The sequence below is a fragment of the Condylura cristata genome, unplaced genomic scaffold (assembly GCF_000260355.1).
Source record: "Condylura cristata isolate star-nosed mole 26May11 unplaced genomic scaffold, ConCri1.0 scaffold00010, whole genome shotgun sequence".
Lineage (NCBI taxonomy): Eukaryota > Metazoa > Chordata > Mammalia > Eulipotyphla > Talpidae > Condylura > Condylura cristata.
Genome location: NW_004567111.1, coordinates 40,208,698 through 40,232,492, shown reverse-complemented (window position 1 = coordinate 40,232,492; position 23,795 = coordinate 40,208,698). Strand labels below are relative to the sequence as shown.

Below are 23,795 nucleotides of genomic sequence, written 5' to 3'. Positions count from 1 at the left end.
TTAATGCCAACAGAATCACTTCACCTCGCTTGTGCCTCAGTTTAGTTTAGTCCCTGTAAAATGGGAGCAACAATAGCACCTTACCTCAGAGAGTGAGACTTGGCAAACTGTAATGCCAAAATAATGTGACGATTATATTAATGTATCTTTTATGTTGTTAAATAAAAATAGAAATAGCAACAGTTTACTAGTTGAGGGTAAGGTGGAACCACAGAAAGGAGATAGAAATAGTTACATAAAATTATGCAAGAGAGATGTACACCCAAGGAAGAATACTACAAGGTGAAAATTCCAGAAACACGAATCTCTAGCTAAAGTGTACAAGATTAATTGTGCGTTATCTTTTCTTTCTGGGAAAATCAATTAAAGCAGTAGAATGGTAACTAATCATAATAAGATAAACTGGAAAACTAGAACTGCTCATATGGACAAAAGGAAAATCACTGAAAAGCTTAAGAAAAACAAAGTATGGGAAAGAAAAAATACACAGCTGGGTTCGTTTCATGGGAACAAGATGGAGACAAGGCAACAAAAACCATGATGTCCATAAAGAAGCAGTAAGGGGGGAGGTGGAGGCAGTAAGGGGGGAGGTGGAGGCAGCAAAGGCTCTGAGAGCTGGCACAGCGCCGGGTGTCCCCTGGGCTCGAAATCTGTCTGCTGACTGTTTATCATGCTGGTTGTGCAAGTGGCCCAAGAATGAACTAGTTTTTTTTTTTTTAATATAAGTTTATTTTTACATCATTTTGTACATTTTTTTCCATCTCAATTGTAATCCTCGTAGGTTTCCCAACACCAAGTAACCCATGTCCAACACACTTCCCTTCTCCCACTGTTTTTGATCCCATTCCCCACTCCATCCCCATAAAAAGTAACTGGTTCATTATTATTATTATTATTTTCTCTCCTGGTCCATTATACTCCTGCTATGAGTGAAACCATCTGGTATTTTTCTTTTTCTTTCTGGCTCATCTCACTAAGCATGATCTTTGCCAGCTTCATCCAAGTTGCTGCAAAAGGCATGTGTTTATTATTATTAACTTTTTTTTTTGGTTGCTGAGTAATATTCCAGTGTGTATACATACCACATCTTTTAATCCAGTCATCTACTTTTGGGCATTTAATCCAGTCATTTATTTTGGACAATAAATATGGGGGTGCAGGTATCTTTTTGTATCAGTGTTTTTGTGTCTTCTGGGTAGATACCTAGGAGTGGGATTGCTGGGCCATAGGGAAGCTCCATGTTTAGCAGTTTGAGGAACCTCCAGTTTTCCATAGTGGTTGTACTAGTTTGCATTCCCACCAGCAGTGCAGGAGAGTTCCTTTTTCTCCACATCCTCACCAACATTTGTTGTTAGTTGTTTTAAGACATGCCATTCTCCCTGGGGTGAGGTGGTATCTCATTGTGGTTTTCATTTGCATCTTCCTTATTACAAGTGATATTGAACATTTTTTCATATGTTTGTTGGCCATCTGCATTTCCTCTTTGGAGAAGTGTCTTTTTAGCTGTTCTGCCCATTTTTTTGTTGGGGTTGTTTATTTTTGTTGAGTTTCCTCAGTTCTCTGTATATTTTTGTGATCAATCCTTTATCGCTAGTTTTGTGTGACAAAGTTTTTCCCCCATCAGTGGGATGTCTGCTTGTCCTCTGTACTGTCTCTTTTGCTGTACAGAAGCAAATGAACTAGCTTTTAAATAATTTCTCAAAATAGACTTTTTACAAGATTGGGGCTAAACGTAAGATTAGGAGCTGAATGCTGACTGTATATACAGCCACAAGTTCGTGTGTGTGTGTGTACAGACACACACATGTGCATGTCTCATACACACACATATACAACCATACACATGCCCGCAAATATATATGTATACACACACACACCTTAATTCTGCATTTATTCAGGATGGAATGGCATCCTTTCCCCCATGTTTTTACATCTTTGCTCAGAAATTTGCTCATAGAGCATCTCCCCAGCCCAAAACCCTCACTTCTCTGGACCTAAACTGTTCAAATACACAGAACCTAATTATGCACATATTACACAGCAGTCCCCCTGCAAGCCTAAAACATGTCCAAAGCTATAAATACTGTCCGCCCCTGTCCCTGAACTGAGCAGCTCCCTAATTAATGCCAGATATGCCTGCCATGACGGCCTGTTGGGAGCTAGCACAGGCTGCTGCCCACACAACACTTGGCTGACATCCTCACTGGAAGGGCTCTTTGCCTGCTCTGCGCCCTCCGCAGTCCTGACAGAGGCCTTCAGGCTGCACTGAAGACACCCCTCTCTGGGTCACAGTGAACTGCTGACTTAATAGGGGAGGCACTGGGAGCCCTGGTGTTCTTGGCAGACTTGCTGGAAGGACTGACCTGGAGACTTGCTAATGATGTCATCAGCGCACAAAAGAGAAATGCTTAACTCTGTTAAGGGTCTATTAACCACGACTTTTTTCTTTTCAATATTCTGATGTTCTGACACCTGGGACCTTGCTGACCCTGGAGTAACTGCCCCTTCCTGAGTTGGTCAATTCCTTGAGCTAGTACACTCAATCAGGAGCCCCCGTTTTATGTCCACAGCAATTAGTCCAGAGTCCAGCACCCTGTCTGAGCTCTCATACTTGGCCTCATTACTACCTTTTCCCAATCCTCCCTGCCAGGAACTACAGCACTAGGACAACAATATGCCAAACCCAGCAATCCTAAACTGTCTACTTCGCCTCACTCGTCCTTCACGTAAAAAGGCACAATAAAGGCTCCTGGCCCCAGGTCCTCCCTCACTCTCTCTGCCTCCTGACTGACGCTGGGGCTTCCCTGTGTGCCCCCCATCCCCATGGCATGGCGTGTCCCTCCTCTGGGGGTCTGTGTGTCTTTTCAACAGTTCTTGTCCCCTGATCTGCTGACCTCACCATACCACACATTTTCTGCTAATAAGACAGTACTTGAAAACTACAAGGTTTGAAAGGAAATTCAGAAGTGGCATCAGGTCAGCTGTTCACTCACTTCTCTGCTTACTACTCCAAGTAATCTGCAGGTATCTATGTGCCTGCTCTCTGCCTGGACTGATGGTTGTTTTTCTTCCCAAGGACCACCATAAGATTTTAGGAACAGATATTACAAATTCTGTGTTCCCCACAATCCCTTCCACAGTCAACACAATTTGAACATTCAAGCCATGTGTGATGATTACATACCACACACATATCCATAAATAATTCTATCTGGCCTTCCCTTTGGATACTCATCTGCTGTTGTTCCCTTCAGCTCTAGTTAACCCCATTATCATTCCTTTATTTGGAGCTCCCATACTTGTCTAGATAAGAAAGACAGCAGAGAGAGGACATGCTCCTGTCAATACAATTTTAGAAGAGTTTGGTATATTTTTTCCAACTCTAATCACCTAACAATGACTTTTGTGGCTTTCCAATGTAGTGTGAGGCACTCTACTAGTGTACTTTTTTCTGATACTGTGTAGTTTTGAATAAATTGAAGAGGTAAAGGAGAAAATACTGAGGGAATCATTTCTCTTTGCTATTACAAAATCAAACAAAAATGAGTTCCTTAGTCACCAACAAACTACAAGTACACCTCCTGATTTTTTCACTGGAAGAATTATGACCCATCTAAATCATTCTTCAAAGTCATCTATATGCTATTCAGTTGTTTAATATTTGCTACAGAATTGTTAGAAGTTACACAGAGTATTACTGTTAAAACTAGTTTGTCCAACCTTTGCCTAGAGAGATCCAGCTTGGTAAAACTGTGAACTGGACTCCAGACAAAGCCGAAGCCAGGCAAGAGTCCTTCCTTAGGAATGTGGAGGTGGGGCTTTGATCTACAGCTTCGTTGCTGCTCTCTTGAAGAGCAGAAATGGAAAACTTCTTACCCACATGAAATGGAGACATAGAAAGTTAGTCACCAGCAAGAAATTAGAAAAATGAGAGAAACTGGCAAAGACAAGACCTGCCCAATGGTTTTGCTCAAGCTCCTTTAGCACAGACCAGAAAGTGCTAGAGGAACCTCCACCCAACCATCTCCACTCCTCCTCCAGTGGTCAGACATGGGGTTTGATGGCTCTTCCAGACTTTTCTAGCTTCCTACTTCTTTCACAGACAGTTCCCCTAATCAAATCCTTGTAGGTGTGACCCCAGGTTGCCATCTGGTTCTTAAAAGAGTATGAGTGAAACTGAGAATATCTGAGAGCTGAGAAAACAGATGGGAAAGTAGGGATTTGGAACTTGCTCACATATCACTCTGCAGGTAAAGGGTGATGCACTAACTGGTAAGCAGGACGTGAACAGCCTTTGTATGCAGTCATGGTTCAAATACTAAAGATTTCACAGGCTAATGACCTGGGGAAAGATCTGGCATAAGGAAATGCCATGATAGGCATAATAATGCAGACACTTAGAAAACAGAGAAAGAAAAACAGTAGAGTTGGCTGGGAATCGATAGGTTGTACTTATGCAGTGCATAAGGACACTGAGCCATTGAGAGCTGTTTATAAACCGTTAATATTAATAGCCAAGTGTGAGAACATTCAAAACAGTGGAGTGCTCTATCAAGGCAGTCGTATTACACAGGTCCAGGCATCAGTGGAGATAGCCTAGGATCCTGAAAACTGGAATAGGAAATAACGACATCCCTGAATCCAAACACCTCTCCATCACCCCATCAGGACCCTCTGGAAGTAGCAGTAGACCACTGTGCTAGAAGATGCTGCAGAAGCCCCTCCCCCACAAGTTAGCAAGTACCCCTCTCATTAGCTGCATATATCTTCCTGGTTACCAAATGATAACCAAGGATGAATCAGTGCTGGGCTCAATTAGGATGCTGACTGACAGAACCAGCAGGTGGCACGTACACTGACTTGTGAACTCCTGAGTGTGGGAAATAAACCCCATGAATGTCTGGGGTCAAGCAAATGCAGTGAAGTTTCTGGGTCCGGTGGTGTGCAGGGGCATTCTGGGGCAGCCCTTCCTAAGGAAAAGACAAATGGCTTCATCTGCAGTCCCCGCCACAAAGAAGGAACCATTGTGCATGTTGGGTTGGGTCCTGGAGGAACAGTGTGTGGGCCCGCAGACTGGGTGACACAGCAGACTGGGTAACAAAGCAGAGGGTGAATGGTACCTGGAGCTTCCGAGAAAGGGTTCGGCAGCAGGGTCAGGCTGTGTGCCAACAGCCAGACTGCTGGTAACCCAATGGGTTAGAGGCATCCATGGAGGGGCATCCCCCCTGCTCACACTAACAAGCCTGTGCAAGCAGCAGGTGGGAATCAAACTCGGGTTCCCAGGGTTCTGAAGGCCAGGTCACCACAGTAGGAGCTACATGCCTTTTAGAAAGTTCTTGGTGTATTTCCAGGCCCTAGTGGAGACCATGGAAGCTCAAGGAGACAGGCATCCTCTGCACTCCATAATGAGTGGGGTTTGTCAGCCATGATATTAAGTCAATTAATCTACCATGAGATGGAAATGTCCCATCACGGATACATCAATCAGGGCAGAACCAAAGAGCACAAGTCAGACACGCAAGCAGGAGGCCTAGGTCTCCGAGGCACCCACTTTTCCATGCCTACAGCTCTGGCGTGATGGTGGAGTCATGCATCCAACTGAAAGAGGATGGAAAGTCTGAACTGAACTGACAGACAACTCAACACACATGGATGCCAGCCCGAAATAGAACACAGCTTGATGACAGTGGTGTTCAGAGATGGCCCTTGAAGACAGTGGAGGGAAAACCTTCCCCACAGGTGGAGGTGTGAGCAATACATTCCGTTCACCCTGCTTTGTAAGTTGAGACTGTTAGATTCCTAGGCAGCAGTCAACTGAATGGCTATGTGGTCAGGGACTGGAAGGAACGAACCAGACCCAATGACAAGGACATCTGGATAAAGACACTGGCAGTGGGCACAGTGAGGAGACTTGCATTGCAAAGAACCCCACCACAGAAGAAGCACAAAGCAAAAAGCACACAAAATTGTCCAGTTCGCCGTGCTAGTCTCCAGAACTGGCCCAGTGGGATCCAGACCTCACTCCAGCGCCCCACTGCACAGTGGGAGAGGTTTGGAAACAGGCTCATTGTGGTGGGTGTCAGCACAGCCCAAACCCTACAGAGTCTGAGGGTGCCACCAAGCAATGGAGAGCCTTCTCAAGGGTTTAGAAGCCAGATGTGGAAGCAGAAATGGCACCACAGCCAAGCACCCACTGAGGGCCTGGGTATTTCCATCCTTGAACCTAGGACTGTGCAGAGCTGAAGAGCCTACTGCCAAAGGGGGCTCGCCCTTGTGTAGTTAACCCCACAGAACCGCAAGCTCTGACTCCGCCATGGTCCTCTGTATTCATTCTGCCAGAGACCAGAAAGTGCTAGAGGAGCCTCCACAACAGCAGAGGCAATTGGGCATGACTGGGGAGGGAGAGAAGGAAGCACTGCACTTCTCACGAGGTCTCGGAAGGGTAAACACAGAAGTCACCCTGCGCTTCTAATTCTGTCTTGGTGCCTGCTTTTAGGAGAATGCAAATACCAATTAATCAATTACCTCCACACTTGCTGCAGTCACTTCCTGTGTGTCTGCGGGCTTGTGTGTGAGAGATGTGTGCAGGCATGTGAACAAGTGCACCTGTCTGTCATGTGTGCAGAGATGTTCCATGGGGGTCTAATTTATTCTCGTAAACTTTCTCCTGGTGAGGTTTGCCTGCTGCACTCTAATATCATGCGTCTCCTTAGAGAACAATTTTTTATTTGCTTCTGGCCCAGGAGCAGAGTTCTAATTTCTCACTGAAGAGTTTGCCTTTTTTCTTACTACTAGAACCCCAGGCGGAAGGCAAGCTATGTCGGAGTTGCTGAGCACGATTTTTCTATTCAACTTTTTCTTTTTCTTTTTTTTTAAATTGAGATGAAATTGCTTTACACCATTTTATTTGTTTTAGGGGTTGAAAACCCTACGAACACATATTCTCACACCATGTCTCCCAGCAAAGCCCCAACAATCCTCTACTGTGTTCCCCTGACCCTCTCCCTCCCCTGCGACCACACTTCCACTCTCCCCTTCTGGTTGACAGTCAGATGTCAGATATTAAGGGTTTGTCACTGGGGTCTGACAACCCTTAGAAAAGCCAGCACTTGGCTTTCACTCACTGCCTCAGGTTATCCAGGTCATTTCCCTGTTGTCGGAGCAGTAAATCCGGCCTCCAGGCCCTCTTGTGTCCATCCATCCTCCCACCCCCTTTGTTTCCAGCATCGATGGACTCACTTGTTAGCACAGCAGTGATCTGTAGGAGATACAGCTAGACACATACAATCTGTAATACTTCCTGCAGTGCGTGTATATGCTCACAGCAACCTGAGCAGCTAATTTCACTTCAAAATGCCATTTGTGAGCAATCTCCTAAAATTTCCAGGCTAGGCTCTGACCTTCCCTTCATTACCGTAACACCACACTTCACTGTCCCCATAACCTACCCATGTTGTCCTCAAATTCATTTTAATGGTGAACACTGACACAGCCACTGCTGACTAGGTGTAATGAAAAGTCAAAAGGGAGAAGAGGTGCCAGCAGAGAATGGCATCAAGTGGACACTCATTACACAAAAGGTGGTAGACATCACTGAACAGAGACCTAGATATTACTAGGTCAAAGTGGCCCCTCTAGTGCTGTGTATACTAATCACATCTTCCCTGCCATTCTTACAAGCTGCTGGGAGGCTTGATGAAAATGTGTGTTGGACAAAATATGTGCACCATTAAGATACTAATGATGTTATTACTTTAATCTTAATTATTACATTCATTACTAAAATAAGATACTTAACATTTTCTCTCCAATTTTATTTATTATGCAAATAAATGGCTGAACTGTGGCATTTAACTTCTAATTAAAGTAAATGATTCAAGAATTTAAAAATCAAAGCAATATGCTCTCTACTTTAAGGCAGCTTTCCTACTTTCCAAAAGATGACGTGACCTCTTTTAAATTCCACATACTGAAAGTTTTCCTGTAGCATGATTACTTGGAAAGAACAGAAGCAATTTTACAAAGGTTTAAAACAATATGAAGTTCTCTGAATAACCCTTGCATCACCCATTTCTGCCCATAAAGAGCCATTTGGAAAGTCTCTCTGGGAAGAACATTTTAGTAATGCAAATAACCAATGATTTTTAGTAATGCAAATAACCAATGATTTTTTCCCATTACTTACTGTTACTCACTTTCCATTAAATTCCGTTGTATTCAGGTTACATGTTTTGTCTGATCTTAATTCTTTTAAGTTTGTTGATATTTTCTCAAAATATCTTGTGTCCATCCATCCTCCCACCCGCTTTGTTTCCAGCACCGATGGACTCACTTGTTAGCATGAGTTCGAACCCCAGAAAATGCTTTTTCTTGATGAATGTTCCATGTGCACTTCAAAAGAATGTGCAACCACTGCAACATCTGACATATTGTTGAGATTTTCTATATCCTTAACTGATCTTTAAGTTTACTTGTTCTATCAGTTATGGAGAAAGGAAAGATGAAGCCACCAATAATGTACTGAATTTGTCGATTGCTTCCTTGGTATCCATCAGGTTTTTTTTTTTAATGTATTTAAGTGTCTGTTGTTGAATGGATACACAGATTTAAGGTTATATATTTTTCTTGGTGAAATGACCCCACTATCATTGTGATGTCCTACTTACTCCACACAATAAACATCCCAAAATCTACTTGAATTACAAAATTAATGTAATTCCTGCTCTGCCCTGCAGTCCGTGCCGCTGGGTGGTCCTGCTCCACATGGGGTACCCTCCAGTGGGGGGCTGCTGCCGCCTGTTTCTAGGTGCTCCGTTGTTGACAAGGGCAGGGAAAGTTCTCAGTTCTCCTCGTCCAGCCTAATCTTAGGAGGGACCAGCATCCGGACATCAGCCTAGACCTCTTCAGAACCTGTGCCTCTCTTCCCTGACTGAGGCAGCCAAACTGCCTCACGTGCTCTGTCTCAGGCTTGTGTCTCCTGCTCCTTGTGGACAGAAGCAGAACTCTGTTTTGCACTAGTAAAAGACTGTAGGCCTAAGAAGTTGTCCTGTTTTGCTACTACACATTTCTGCAGAAGCAAATGATCTTCGCTGGTTCCACAGAGTAGTCCAAAGGGCTCCCAAAACCCCACTAGAAGGATCAGATAACTGCCTGGAACCCAGGCACCAGCAAGTCTGCTGCCCTCCCAGCAACTTTTGGGTCATAAGAGAGAAGGACCTGGGGGAGCAGACAATACGCTGTGCCTGACCCCCAGTGCAGCTCTTACACACACACACACACACACGCACACACTCCACATACACACATGGGTGCACCATCAAAGGGGGTTTCATCTGGTCTCCAGGCTTGCCTCATCTTTTTGATGAGCACCTGGTGGAGGCCAGTAGGGAAGAGCACGTGGTCACCTTGATCGGGGCTACAGTTAGTAAAACCTGTTACATTAACTCACATTCAACCTCAAAAAGCACTTTTAGCCACTTCTGTGGTGGTCACCTATTTCTCCCAAGCTCTGCTAACCATCAAACAGCTCAAGTGTCTCTTCTCTCCTTGGGAAATCATGTCTGTCTTTACAGCTCATGTGGCTTCTTCTCTTTCTACTGATGGAAGCAATGTTTCTCACAACTGTACAACTTGACTGAAAGAGAAATTGTCATCCTTCATCACAGGAACAAGATGAACACATTAGCCACTTTTCTCGGTAAGACTTTAGAGAACTAACTATATTCACAAAAGAGAAAAGAAAGTAAACTGTCATGATTTTAAGTACTTGTGTGCACAGACTCCAAAGTAAGAAAACTATTTTAGAAGAAAAAGAATACCACTAGTGTTACTACACATAAGGTCTTTCATGCATAGAATATACTGTTTACATTGTGACTACAAAAAATTACTGCAGAGTAATTTATATTAACTTCATTATTACATTTTTTAAAAAGATTTATTTATTTATGTATACAGAACTGGGGTGCAGGCTAGAGGTGTAGGGGCAGTGAGAGGCTTCACCAGAGACAGAGTGAGGAGCAGAACAGACTGACTGATGAAGTACACTGCAGTGGGGAGCAGCAGATGGGTCAGGAGAGGTCTACTGTGCCATGGGGTGGGGTTCGAACTCATGCTGAAGTGGCTTTAGCTTCTTAGCGCTGTGCTTTAACCCACTGCACCACCAGGGAGGGCCCCCTTATTCCATTATTTTAATAGAAATAGTCACATATACAAAACTGACTGAATAGATTATCCTACATGTAGCCATAAAGACTATCCATCCAGCGAACTTTGGGAGTGAAAAGCTTGCAGAAATTGACAGTGCTAATGGTTCTGTCATTTCTGTTCTCGATGTGCTGTTAACCTTTGCTCTGATCGCTGTGTGCCAGGCAAGTAGAGTACAGTGTGTGGAAGAGCAAAATTACATTGCACAGATGTGTTATACACACCGAACTAAATGTCCATGCACTGCATATGTTCTGGATTTTTAATTTCATTAACTTGTTGCACGAATTTTGTCCTCAGAATAAAAGTGACCCAAGCAGAAGTAGTCCTAGCCCAACCCATGCAAAATCTAGAGGCAGAGTGCTGCCTGAGACTTTCCTCTGACTCCTCACCATACTTCCTACTGCTTCCTTTTTACTTTAAAAGGCAAGAAGTGTGTCTGTTTAACTCGATTTCATGGCACCCTGTATGCCTACTGACATTCCCAAGAAGATATCAATAATATTACAGTCTCACACCCAAAGAAAGAAGCTGAGTTTTGTCATCTCCCAGCCTAGATGTTGTCTTCCAGAGCTAGCCTGCCTCACTTCCTCTCTTAGTTAAGCATATATGAAAAGTTGTGAAGTAGTGGAGTGGGAAGGGAAGTGTGGACTGCACAAAATTAGTTGCATTTCATTGCAAGAAATGTTTACAACTTGCTATTGTGTACACAGGCTGTACAGTTCTGCAAGATGAAAGAGAGAAAGGCAGAGGGAAACAACACTGTGTTAGGCACTGGGGACCCAGGTGCTAATCCCCCCTCTGCCATTTGTACTGATGACTCTGAAAATTTAATGAAGGTGGGCTTCAGTTTCCTCTTCTGAAAAAACAATTTTCTCTCCAGCTCTGGTATGCTTTGCTTCCTTCCAGTTAGAAACATTCAGTTGGCTTTCAGAAACTATCAGACTGGGTTCACCTGCTTTCCAAACACTGAGTAAACTTTTATTATGTTTTAGCCAGTATAAGTACAAAGAATAAACAGATAAAACTTTAACAAAGTATCTTTCCTCAAGGTATTAGTGGTTTAGTAAGAGAGGGAGTCATATAAATAAAATTTCAATGTCAGCAAGTATAAGCACTCATACCTGGGAAATTAACACATAATTAGAAAGACTCCACTGGGGTGGAAGGAGATAACCCCGCATCACCAGCCTGGTACATACAGAGGGTGTAAGAACGGTGTGCTTACTCAAGGCTTACAAGTTACTTTTTATTATTTAAAAAACAGTCATCTGGTCTTTGCTAAATAGACAACCAAATAACCAGTCTCCCACGGAAAAAGACAAATTGATACCTATGAAATAATTAATATTATCTGAAACCTCTACCAAATACCTATTTCTGGAGGACATTCAGAGATAAGAATTGATAATGTCTTTCATGGGCTACAAAGTGGTTCTCTTCTCAGGTTGTTTAGTTTGGATTTGTTTTTATTTAAACAACTTAATTCCTATTAGATGTAAAATATTTGTCATAATAAAATATATTTATTTGCATGCTATTTTATAGTCTTAGTCCATGTAACTGAAGTACATCTGGAACTATAAAATATAGCCTATATTTTATACTGCATCTGGTTTATACATTCCTTCATTGTAGATAAAAATTTATTCTGATGCATGTTACAAACCCTGGAACCTCAAAGATGCTTTTATAGAAAGAATAAAAGAATAAAGAATAAAGCAGGGGTGTAAGGGATCAGGAAAAATAGATAAACAGACAGATAGATAGACAGATAGAGAAATTTTAATAAAGTAAAAAAGAACAACAATTAACAACTATAGATCAGAGACATTCTACGGTGGAGCAGAGGGGAACAAGACCAAAATGAGGGTGGGAAGAGCGCATGGGACTGTGGTGATGACACATGGGGGAAGTGGTGGTGGGAAGTTCATGGGGATTACGACTGAGATGGGGAAATATACAAAATGAAGAATGATATAAAAAATATATACAATTTTAAAAATTTTTTTAAAGAATAATTTTTCTCCCTTGTTTGACCAGCCAGATAAAATCAGAAATTTAGTGAAATTACTGAAATTCTTTATATGAAAGGATCTAAGGAAACTTACTTGTTTTACAGTGAAACACAGAGAGATCCAAAGTTTCCTGGACTGCCAAACACGCCAGAGATGAGTACATACCAGAATCTCAACTTGACTTGTGTGTGTGCTTGGCCCACTGCAAGCCTATCTGTAAAATTCCCCCAGTACTCCCACTTACAAATATATCAACAAGCAAAGGCTACTTTACCTCTGAATCTTATCAGGATATAAAGGTAGCCAAGGTAACAAACCTTGTCTGCCTCTGTACCCACGTAATCTCAGACTTGAATATGATGCCTGACTTCCTGATCTTCCCTTCTGCCTCTCAGTCTTGAACTGTGTTAAGCACTGACCATTGCCATAACCATCTGACTTTTACAAGAGTAAGCTGGTCTGCATTCTCAAGGTTGCATTGCATAAGAGATTTTATTATTTTATTAAATGGATGGTTTTGTCTGGCCCCTCAATTCCTTATGCTGCCTGGTTGTTCTATGTGTAAGTATTAAATCCCCTGTTAAAACCCCCTGTTTAGTACACGGCTTCTTGTTACACAAATGACCTCTGGTTAATCACTGTAGAGACCCAGATAATATCTGTGTCCCATCCTACCTCCCAGGTCAAGGCAGCATTATGCCTAGGCCTGCTGACCAGCTCCTGACAACTCAGATACTATTTGATATGTGCCAGGACTCAGTGTCTGTGCGACTGTGACTGTGCACTCAGTCTTCCAGAAGATCTGGAGAAATTACTGTGGAGGGTAAGGTAAGGAAAACTGCAGTTTAGTAAGATCTTTGGGACAAGGAAAGAGGACCACCTCTGCTTCCTCAATTTGGAGTTACAGGTAATCTGTTTTTTTTTTTTGTTTGTTTGTTTGTTTTTTAATATCCTATCAATGCTAAGAAATACTTTAGAAATACTTTTCAATTAAAATTGAGTCATTTATAAAACCGTGGGAATATGCGTTTGCATGTTGGCAGCTCATTCATAGAAATCATTTCACAAACTATGTAACTTGAACAGGACTGAAGAAATAAAAGCCAGTCTAAGTGAATGAATAAACAGAACGTCTACTCTAGGCTTCTACTTAAGATTTAAAAATCCCTCAAACTGACAAGAGCAATCTGTATTTTTAAGTTCTTGTAACAACTAAAGCTATATTAATGATAGACATCTAAAACTTAAATATGATCTAGTTAAAAGAATAGCCAAAAATACAACAGAGTGTGGAAAGACCCAGGCAATTCAAATCAGAGAAATGTGAGGAGCACCATCTAAATGACAAGAAGATACCCCATCACCCAAGTAATCATGACAGTGAACAACAGAAAAATTGTGTTTCTCCCTTATCATACTGTTAGGGGGGAAAGATGTCCTGAAGGAATTCTGCAGCGTTTTGTGGACTCCACCTCCTACTCCAGTTATTGAAACTGCAACTCCCAGCAATACCACAGAGAGAACTGCGAGGACCCAAGGGCAGGGCTAAGTAGGCATTCTGGGACTTCTGGGGACACATAAGGGAGCCATGTTAGACACGCTGGCTCTTGCGCTCTGGATCGCCTGGCTGATGGCTGGTTGCTTGGCTCTTGATGAGCTTTCAGTCTGTTATTCGAGTTCCAAGTCAGTGGAGCTGGTAGAACACCTCTAGTTAACTTGTATCTCTCTCTTTCCCTGGGTTGTTCCTTTTCTTTCCCCTTTGTAAACACCCATTATTGACCTTTCTGTGTGTGTCTGCAGTACAACTGAACATTAAGTGCATGGGTGAGGACCCACAGACAGGCAACCCAGTTCACAATGGGTTGCCCTGTAACATTATCAGCAAAAAAGTGTGGTCCTATTAAGCACAGGAGTGACAGGGGAACGGACTTAGTTGATGGCAATAAATGTATCATCAAATTGCCCTTCCAAAGAGTTATAGCTAATAAAACTAAGAACTTCATCTTCTTGACATAGCATTTGCACTTCTTACTCTGAGAGGTATGCTCTCACCCATACAGGGACTCATGTATAAGAGTGTTTACTGAAAATTGTTGGTTACAGTGAAAAACTAGGAATTGCCAATAGGGAAAAGGCAATTGCAACAGGGGAAAAGCAGTAAACGAAATATACACAGAGTGACCTTTCAGACAGTGATGACTGAAAACAGCAAGGTTCAGTAAATTAGTATACCAGGCACCAATCTACCACAAGTTTAGGGAAAAAAATGCAACCAAATTCATCACAATGATTACCTCTATGGGTAATGGATTTAAGAATCTAGGGGCACTTTGATTTAAATGTGTTCCAAGTCTTTTAAAGAAGAATAGATTCAGCTACTACTTGGGTGATGGTGTTATAATAAAGTACAAACAACTGCAAAATACTGGATGTATCAATAAGTAACCACTACAAGGCAAGATAGGATTTCTTTTTTAATTTTTAGTAAAATAGAAGGTACTTACATGGCCCTCCAAGCACTTATAGTAAGAGTTAATGGCTGGACTCACAGATCAGTGTAATAGCTAATACTAATCAAATGCACCAAGAACTACTAAAATTTTCATTTGGGGGTATAAAGGAAAAAATTGCTAGCAAATAAAAATACACAACACATAAAGGTCTACATGCAGAATATATAAAGAACTCTCAAAGGTGAATAGTAATACAAGCTATTCAAAAAGTTATAAACAGAAAATGAGTAATCATCTAGAGAGGTCCAGCACCATTAGTTGTTAAGGAGATAAAATGAAAATCATAGCATGGTATCACCGCTAGAATGGCTAAATTTGAAAAGACTGACCATACCAAGTACAGGACGGGTCAAATGGCATGAACATTCAATTATAAAGATAATGTCATAGGGCTATATCAATGACTATAGTTAATACCACTATTCTGAAGGTATATGGGTATGTATGTGTTGCTAGGAGAATAGTTCTTAAAAGTCCTCATCACAAGGAAAACAGGTCTTATAACCAGTAAATGCTAACTAGACTTAGTGCTTTTATCCTTTTACAATATATTCAAATATTGAATCAGTATGTTGTACACATGGAGCTAACATACACATCAATTGTACATCAGTAAAACACAGCTGAACACAGGATCATTTGATCCTATCAATTCACACTTAGGCAAAAGAAATAAAAGCATGACACCATAAAGACTTGTACGTGAATGTTAATCTATCTTCATTTGTAATAGCCAAAAACAAGCTCCAAATAAAACAACCCAAAACTCCATCAACAGATAAATGAATAATTGCTGTACAACTTGACAATAACATGAAATGAATTACTGATACATGCAACAGCATGGATTAATCTAAAGATAATTGTGCTGAATGAAAGAAAAAGTACGTACTGTATGATTCCACTGATACAACTGTGATACTGTTATTTATAATAAAAAATATACATATCTGATCTTTCTCCCTGTTTCTGGCACAGAGCTCTGACAATTTTTTAGATTTCCTATGTCCTTTGATCATTGTAACAAACCCTTCAAGTACTTTTAGAAAGGAACCAGCCATATGATTGTAGCGATAAACTTTCCCATCCCTGGAGAGAGGGAGGGGCTAGAGACTGAGTCCAGACACACTGCCCCTGAATTAATCAACCTTGCCTTCTAATGGAAACTCCATAAAAACACAAAAGAACAGGGACTGGAAAGCTTCCAGAATAGTGAACCAGATGCACCCACATACAGCAAGGTTGTAAGTCCCAAATTCCATGGGATCAGAGCTCCTGTGTTACAGGTCCTTTTAAACCTCATCCTATGCTTTCCTTCACCCTGCTGTTTATTTGTACCCTTTAATATCCTCTGTAATAAACCACTATACTAAGCAAAGTGATTTCCTGAGCTCTCCCAGTTGTTCACACTAATTAATCAAACCTGAGAAGGGGGTTATGGGAAACTCCAATTTATAGCCAGTCGATCAAAAGCACAAGTAACAAACTAGACTTGCAATTGGCATCTGAAGTTGGCACTGGGGGTACAGGTACATTCCTGTGGAGTAGAATAATTAATCTGTGCATTCTGATGTACTCTCCATATTAACAAATGGCAGAATTGCGTTTTAAACTGCAGGACACGGAGGTGAGAAGAGGCTGCCTGAAGAATGGAAAGCCCACACAACTGGTGTCAGAAGTAAGATAGTGTAGTGAAGCACTGAGAATACAGGAACCACACAAAGCACCTTTTCCCCTTCACAATAACATTCTAGCAAATGCAAACTAATCTGCAGTGACAGAAATCAGGTGAGTGGTTGCCTGGAGGTAGGAGAGAAACAGGAATAAGTTGGTGACATAGGGCCAGGAAGAAACTTTTGGGGAACAGTAGTTTGTGATCTTCTCTATGGTGATGGCTTCTTTGGTACATGAATATGGTACACTTTCAAATCACACATTCAAATGTGCATAGTTTACTGCATGTCAATTATGCCTCAATGAAACTATGGAAAAACTAGATCAGTGGAGGTGGGTAAGAGATAAGGGAACAAAGTTGGAAACTCGGTGAACACTTATTTAATATTTAGATTCTTACTTGATGGTCAAGTAGCAATAACCATTGTTAGCCTCAGTCACAGGACTAAATATGGACAGAAGCAACAGTCTGGGGAGACCAGCAGCAAGGCAGCAGAAAAGGACACTAGGTTCACCTCCTCTTTACACTGGACATAGCTAGACTGCGGCAGAACAAAACCCCTGAGGGGAAAATTCACAGGACATACCAAGGAAGATGATCCAGCAGAAAGGGGCAGAATAAACACCAAGTGTGCTGTGTTTATAGTTGGCAGTAGGTAGGTGGTAGCAGGTGGTAGCTGCTGCATCCTGAAGTTGCTGGCTCAGGAGCACACACCAATCTGGGGACTCTTCAGGGCCACTGCACTGGTTAGGAGGGTGTACAGAGCTGGTGCCCATGGGGGAGCTACTGCTGGCAAGCGGCAGGGATGGTGATGCTGAGAAAGGACGACTAGCTTGAGGCTCTAATACAGAATAGCTGGTACCTGAACTTTCTAGGCTAAACAGGCCTAATCACCTGTGCCTCCTCACAGGAGAGGCTGCTACCTGAAACAGGGGCTGGCATATTCAATACAACTACTACTTCTCACCCCCCCACTCCGTCCCCTCCCCCCACCGGGCTAAACACAAACAAATGAAGCTTAGTAAACTACAATTTCAGTACCTGTTAATAACTGCAATGAACACCTCAGGAGAAGCTCTGTGATGGAAAGAAAGGAGAACGACTCCCAGCTTGAGACCCCATATCAACTACAATCCATGCCCAGAGCTGTATCAAGTGCTCAAGTGTGGCTTGGAGTTGCAGAAGACACAGTGGGAGAGGAGACATGGTGGGAGACCAACGACCCTGTGGACCCGTCACACAACTCTGGAAACCAAAGCACAGAGGAAGCCTGAGTTCCTGACGCTCATTGGAGGGGTCCTTCGATGTGCTACTGACCCTCAAAGTACCGGTTTATTACTGTAACAGTCTCGAAGTTTATTCCTGTTATAACCTAAACTAAAAACGAGGAGACGGACAACATAGCACAAATGCTGGAGCAAAATAATGCTGAGAGAAGTCTCAATCTAGCAGAACTCCCAGAACATGACTGAAAAGGTCAAGGTAACAGCTGTAACTTGAAAATGGAGGGTAAAACAGCACATAAAGAAGACAAAGAAAATATGGAAAGAAACATAAAGCAGCTACAGTTAGAAGTAAAAGAGTTAAGACATACTAAAACTGAGTTAAAAGATAATTGAGGACTCATGTAAACAATGAAGTTAATGAGCTTGAAATCACAATGCCAGAGAATACACCAATAGAATAACAGAAAAAATAATGAAAATAGTGTTAAGAGTTCACTGAGAAATTTAACTTAAAGAGAGATACTATCTGTATTGTGTGGATCACAGAATAGCAAGAGAAAGGCACAGAAACAAGAATTGCTGAAAATCATCTCAATCTGAGAGAGGAACCAGACACCACCCTTCAAGAGGCCCACAGAGTTCCAAGCAAAATAATCCAAAATGGACACACACCAGACACAGCACAACAAAGCTGCCAAAAGCCAATGACAAGGACAAACTATGGAAAACATCATTAAAAAAAGGGTAACCAATAAAGGACTCTCACTGTCAGTAGATTTTTCAGTAGAAACATGACAAGCACAAAGGATTGGGAGGGGATATTTAAAATATTTAAAGAAATGGGGCCCTCTCTGGTGGCACAGCGGGTTAAAGCACTGCACTGAGAAGCTTAAGCCACTTCCGCATGAGTTCGATCCCCGCCTGCCCCGGAGGAGATCCACATGGCGAGGCAGACCTCTCCTGGCCCGCCCGCTGCTCCCCTCAGCAGTTCGTAAATCTGCCTGTTCTGCTCCCCACTCTGTCCCTGGTGAAGCCTCTCACCCTCCACATCTCTGGCCTGTACCCCAGTTCTGTATGAATAGATAAATAAATCTTAGGAAAAAAATATTTAAAGAAATGGACAAAAAAATATTATACAGAGAGAGAGCTCCAAAAGGATATTTACAAAATTTTCTCTTACTAGAGTTCCTTTATCTAAAGGAAATTTGTTCCCACCAACCTAATCAGAGTGGATACCACTTGTCTGAGTCTGAACACAGAGAACTCTGCTGCAACAGGTCTCCCACTCTGGCACTAAAGGCAAATAGGCAACACTGGGAAGCTGACAGAGGGGTAAACTGAAGGCCCAAATGCTTCAACAGCAAAAACTGAGCAGTCATGTAATCCCACTAAATTAAGCTCCTGATTCAAAATGGAGAAGCAATAGTATCTGCCTGCTTACCTCATGGGGCCAGCTAAGAGGTTCTATCTAAAAGCCCAGAGGAAAGGGGTGGGAAGGAACTATGGTGATGCTGCACTGGAGCCATGGTAGTGAGAGAATCATAAGGTCTACATCTGGGAGGAGAGAACTAATACTGTGCAAAAACGAAAACCTATGTAGAAAAATAAATAAATTTCATTATAAAAAATTAAATGAAGCCCAGTAAAAACATAAGGTGGAATAAAAACACTAGATATTCTTATTAAAAAATAAATGCTCACTTGACTAAATGATTTTAACTACCTCACTTTTCACTTTAATTAGGTAGGAAGAGGAAGAAGCCATTTATTATCAGCACACTCACTCCATAATCACATTGTGATGAATACAAAAAGCTCGTAAGATGTTTAATGCAGTGTCATTATTATAATCCACATGAAATACTTGAATTAGTGCCCTTATAAATAAAACTATACATTGTAGTTTTACATACCTATTCAAGCTACAATAAATGTACAACCTATAAACATTTTAAAAGCACAACCTTAAACAAAACTAATGCTGCATTATTTTAATAATATAAAATATATCAGTAAATATTCAAAACCCAGCACTACCAAGAGTATTTGAAAATTTGCTAAGGAGATATGACTTTCTGGAAAACAGTGATCTCACAGAACATGAAGAATTCACAAAGAATTTTACATAGCCATCCTACCTATCAAATTCTGAACACAAGGTTTAATTCTCAAAACTCTCCAGTTTTTGTTTCTAATTATCTACTTATACATAAAAAGTTAGAATCTCCTCTCTTGCTAACATATAGTATATATTCCTCAAAGTACAAAAGGGAATCAAAAAAATTACATCAAAAATTAAATTCCTAGAGAAAACAAATTATCAAATAGTTGTAATTTGCTAAGTGTGTAAAAAGAAAATACTGCTACACATCTTAAAATATCAAGTTAAACTACAGAAAATAATTATTTTTTTGGTGAAAAAAGGCTAAATGCTGTCAATTTTGTATGAGCAGAAGATAAAGTCAAAAATACTAGTAAAGTTGTAGAATCTATCAACTATTTCCTAAATATATGGAACTGAATCTGAGTTTCTGAGTTTTAAAAACAAACAGCATCTTGATGGCAACATTTTGTTAACAAAAACTATGCTCCTGAAAGAATGCTAGAGGAGATAAAATGGGAGCAGGATAAGAAACAGTACATAGTAAACAATCTCAAATTTGAAATCTATATACTTGGTCTCAAAACCTCAAATTTGGCATCCTAACTTCTTTATTCTCCAGAATATATTCCAAAAAGTAAATCATGTCACTAACAAAAAGGATCAGTCAAGGTTCGTGTTGTATTAAAAAACAACAAAAATCATAAAATTAATGATAGTAAGGCAGTTAAAGATGATAAATGTATTTTACATAAATGAGTATTTTTTACATTATTAATGTAGTTGCCATGTTATGCATCACAATAAATTATTATTTTTTAAAATGAAAAAAATTTACCATTTTCGCCACCTGCACTCCCCACTCTGGCAACCACCAATCTCTCCTCCATGTCTATGAGCTGGGCTGTTTTTAATTTTGTTTTTAGATATCATATAGATGTGAGATCATTCAGTACTTGTCACTCTGACTTCTTTCACTTAATATAATGTACTCAAGATCATCCAAGTTGTCACAAGTGACAAAATTTTTCTTTTTTTTAATAACTGAATTAACATCCAGTGTAAGTGTATATGCACACACACACGTTCACATATTTACAACAACTTCTTTAGTCATTTATCCACCACTGGACAGGAAAGTTTTTCCCTACATGGGCTGTTATGTTGCAGTAAACATGACAGTTAAGATACATTTTCAGGTTAATGCTTTTGCTTTGTTTGGGTAAAAACAAAATCAGAGTAGAACTGCTAGATCATTTGAAATTTTATGGTCAATTTTTGAGGAACAATTATACTGTTTTCTATAATGGCTGCACCAAATTATATTTCCACCAGCAGGAAACAAGGATTCCCTTTTCTCCCCCATCCTCACCCATAAATTTTGATATGTTGTATTTAAATTCAATTCAAAGTATTTTTTTTTAATTTCCCTATGACTTCCTCTTTAACCAATGGGATTTTTAGAATGTGATATTTAATTTCAAAGTATTTACAGAGTCCCCAAGTATCACTAGCTTAATTTCATTGTGTTCAAAGAACAGACATTCCTGGGCGGGGAGCAGGGAGTAGGGGAGTGACCTATATGTGAATGTATGGAAATCAAATTCAATTTTCCTTAAGTAAATTAATATGAGATACAAAGAATTAATGTGAGATAGAATGAGAGACTAGTTTTCCAACAAGTTTTCATCCAAAGGATACTGAGAGCAAAATGTTCTCTCAATACCACCTCAAAACCAAAATACTTGTTATTCTCTCCACTCTTCCACAAACAAAAGAAAATGTATAATTCTACATACAGCATCTCATTTGATTTTTATAATTCTCTAAAATAGGTAAGATAATTTTTCTGAGCTTCAAAGAAAGAACTCGCCATGTAAGACTGTTAGGTTTCATTACACTTGAATCATTCTCCAAAGACAGTAAGATAGATCATTTAAATCTCTAAGTTACTCAAACCCCACTATACCTACTGTGGGGATCATTGCCACTTCAGCTTAGGGCAAGTCAAAATAAACCTGACTAGATTTAAGTTTTAGTGTTTAGGCTCCTCATGCCCATTCACTATTACCAAGATTCAGGTAATAAAAACTGCTTAAACCCCAAGTCAGATAAATAAATACGTGAATAGCCAAAATATATATATGTGTGTATGTGTGTGTATATATATACATATATATATATACACATATATATATATATATACATATTTTTTTCACACAAAAATTAGTAAAATGTGAATCCATCAAGTTATATTTTTTTCTTTCAAATTCCTGAACTGGTAATTAGGATCTATAAAGCTATAACATATTATCTGCTTTTAGTATTTACATATCCAACGTTAATATTCAACATTTTGAAATATTAAATATTTAATACTTTTCTGTATTTAACTAAATCTATAATGTTTAAAATTAAAATTCTAATCTATAATGTTTTTAGAAATTAAAAGGTTATGGGTAAAAGTTAAACGCACCATATAGTTGTTGACTTACGAACTGCAGAAATTTCCCTCAGGCAGCATCACCACTTTGGCTCAGGTATCAATAGTAACAGCAACTGGTATTAAACCTAAACAGAAAACAAACAAAAATTACATATTGGTAAGAAAAATGCATTTAAGTCTTCAATAAGGTCAAAGTCAAATTTCATATTTCATCAAGGAACACTCAGTCCAAACTTATTTTTTAATTAGTTTAAGCAAGGAGCTAATAAGGTAAGTGAATTCCTGCATAATACCAACCACCTTTTCTGGACTAAGTTCTAAAATTAACTTCAAGAAATTATAATAAATAATAACCATGGGCAGAAAAACAAAAGTCAATTATATGATGGGTAAAGTTACCTGAACAGCTCACTTTATATTTTAGGTTATGTACTGCCCAAAGAATGAGTGAAATACTTATTATTCACATAATTCTCACATAAGAACACTTGTATTTCACACAAATATTTCAATTCAGTAAAAACATCTGTGATCAATTTATAAATGTTTTAATAGTACCTATGGTGATAAGATAGTAACAAAGATGTAATACCTACTGAACTGACCTGTCAGGGAGCTATAAAGAACTAGAGCTATGGTTTACTCAGGAAGAATACACACCAGAAACATTTAGTAATTATTATTCATTTGTTCAGGAAAACTTTACCAAGTATGGTGTGTAAGTTAGTCACTCCTTAAAAACTGTAGACACAAAAATGAGTAAGAAAATGCCTATATGTGAAAAGAACTTACAGCCTCAAGATGGTGACTAATAAATGAAGATAATTATAATACAAGGTAGAGGCAAGAAAGCAAGAACAGTACAAAGAGGAAAGGAGAAGTGTGCAATTTCCTCATGGAAGGAAAGCAATGTTGAGTGTACTTGAAAGAATGATCTGAGTATGCATGCATTATATTGAGGCCTGTAGGTAATGAATGAGAACCGACATAGTTAACACTTTCATCACCCTCTGGAAGGTATGAAAAACAAATACAACAGTCAATGATACTCAAACTTGTACACACCCTCGTTTGCTTATTTAAAATTAAGCAGTACATAATTTCCTCTTCCTTAGGAGCAGCTGTATAATGTGTGCTCTTCATTATACAAAATAAAAAGCTAAAAAGAGATTTTTCTAAGCAATTTACCTAAGTGATTACCTGATTTTCAAATACAGAGAATTATCCCTGGGTCTTAGGTTATACAGGCCAAATATTTCTTCTACCAGGCCATCTTACTGAATAATATTGAAAGTAACCAGCACTGTACACTTCACTTTGGCGATAGTTATCTTTAACTTAATGTGCAAAAGGGCAAGGAAAATATCTAATATGTGTTTTCTGGATGACCGTTTATGTTTAGCAATCATGTGTTAACTCTTCCTTTGGGAAACACTACTATGATTTTTCTCATTTTTGTGAAAGGTTATAGAATTATCATCTTGTTATATTTATCACTTAGTGAATGCTTTACTCAGGATTAAGGAGAGTGCTAAATGACCTAAGTTATGCAAGTAATTCCTCCATTAAAAAATGAGGAAACTGGATTCCCATCAAGTGCTTCACAGAAT

The 23,795-nt window shown here is 39.9% G+C and overlaps 1 protein-coding gene across 2 annotated transcripts in view; it reads right to left on the bottom strand.

Moving 5' to 3' along the window:
• WASF3 (WAS protein family, member 3) overlaps window positions 1-22,305 on the bottom strand; it is a 68,253-nt gene extending 45,948 nt beyond the window's left edge. For both annotated transcript variants that reach the window (XM_012723292.1, XM_012723293.1), the window contains exon 1: window positions 22,216-22,305. The gene's annotated coding sequence lies outside the window, so the exon portion shown is untranslated. The remainder of the gene's footprint in view (window positions 1-22,215) is intronic.
• Between the last annotated feature and the right edge of the window lie 1,490 nt (window positions 22,306-23,795).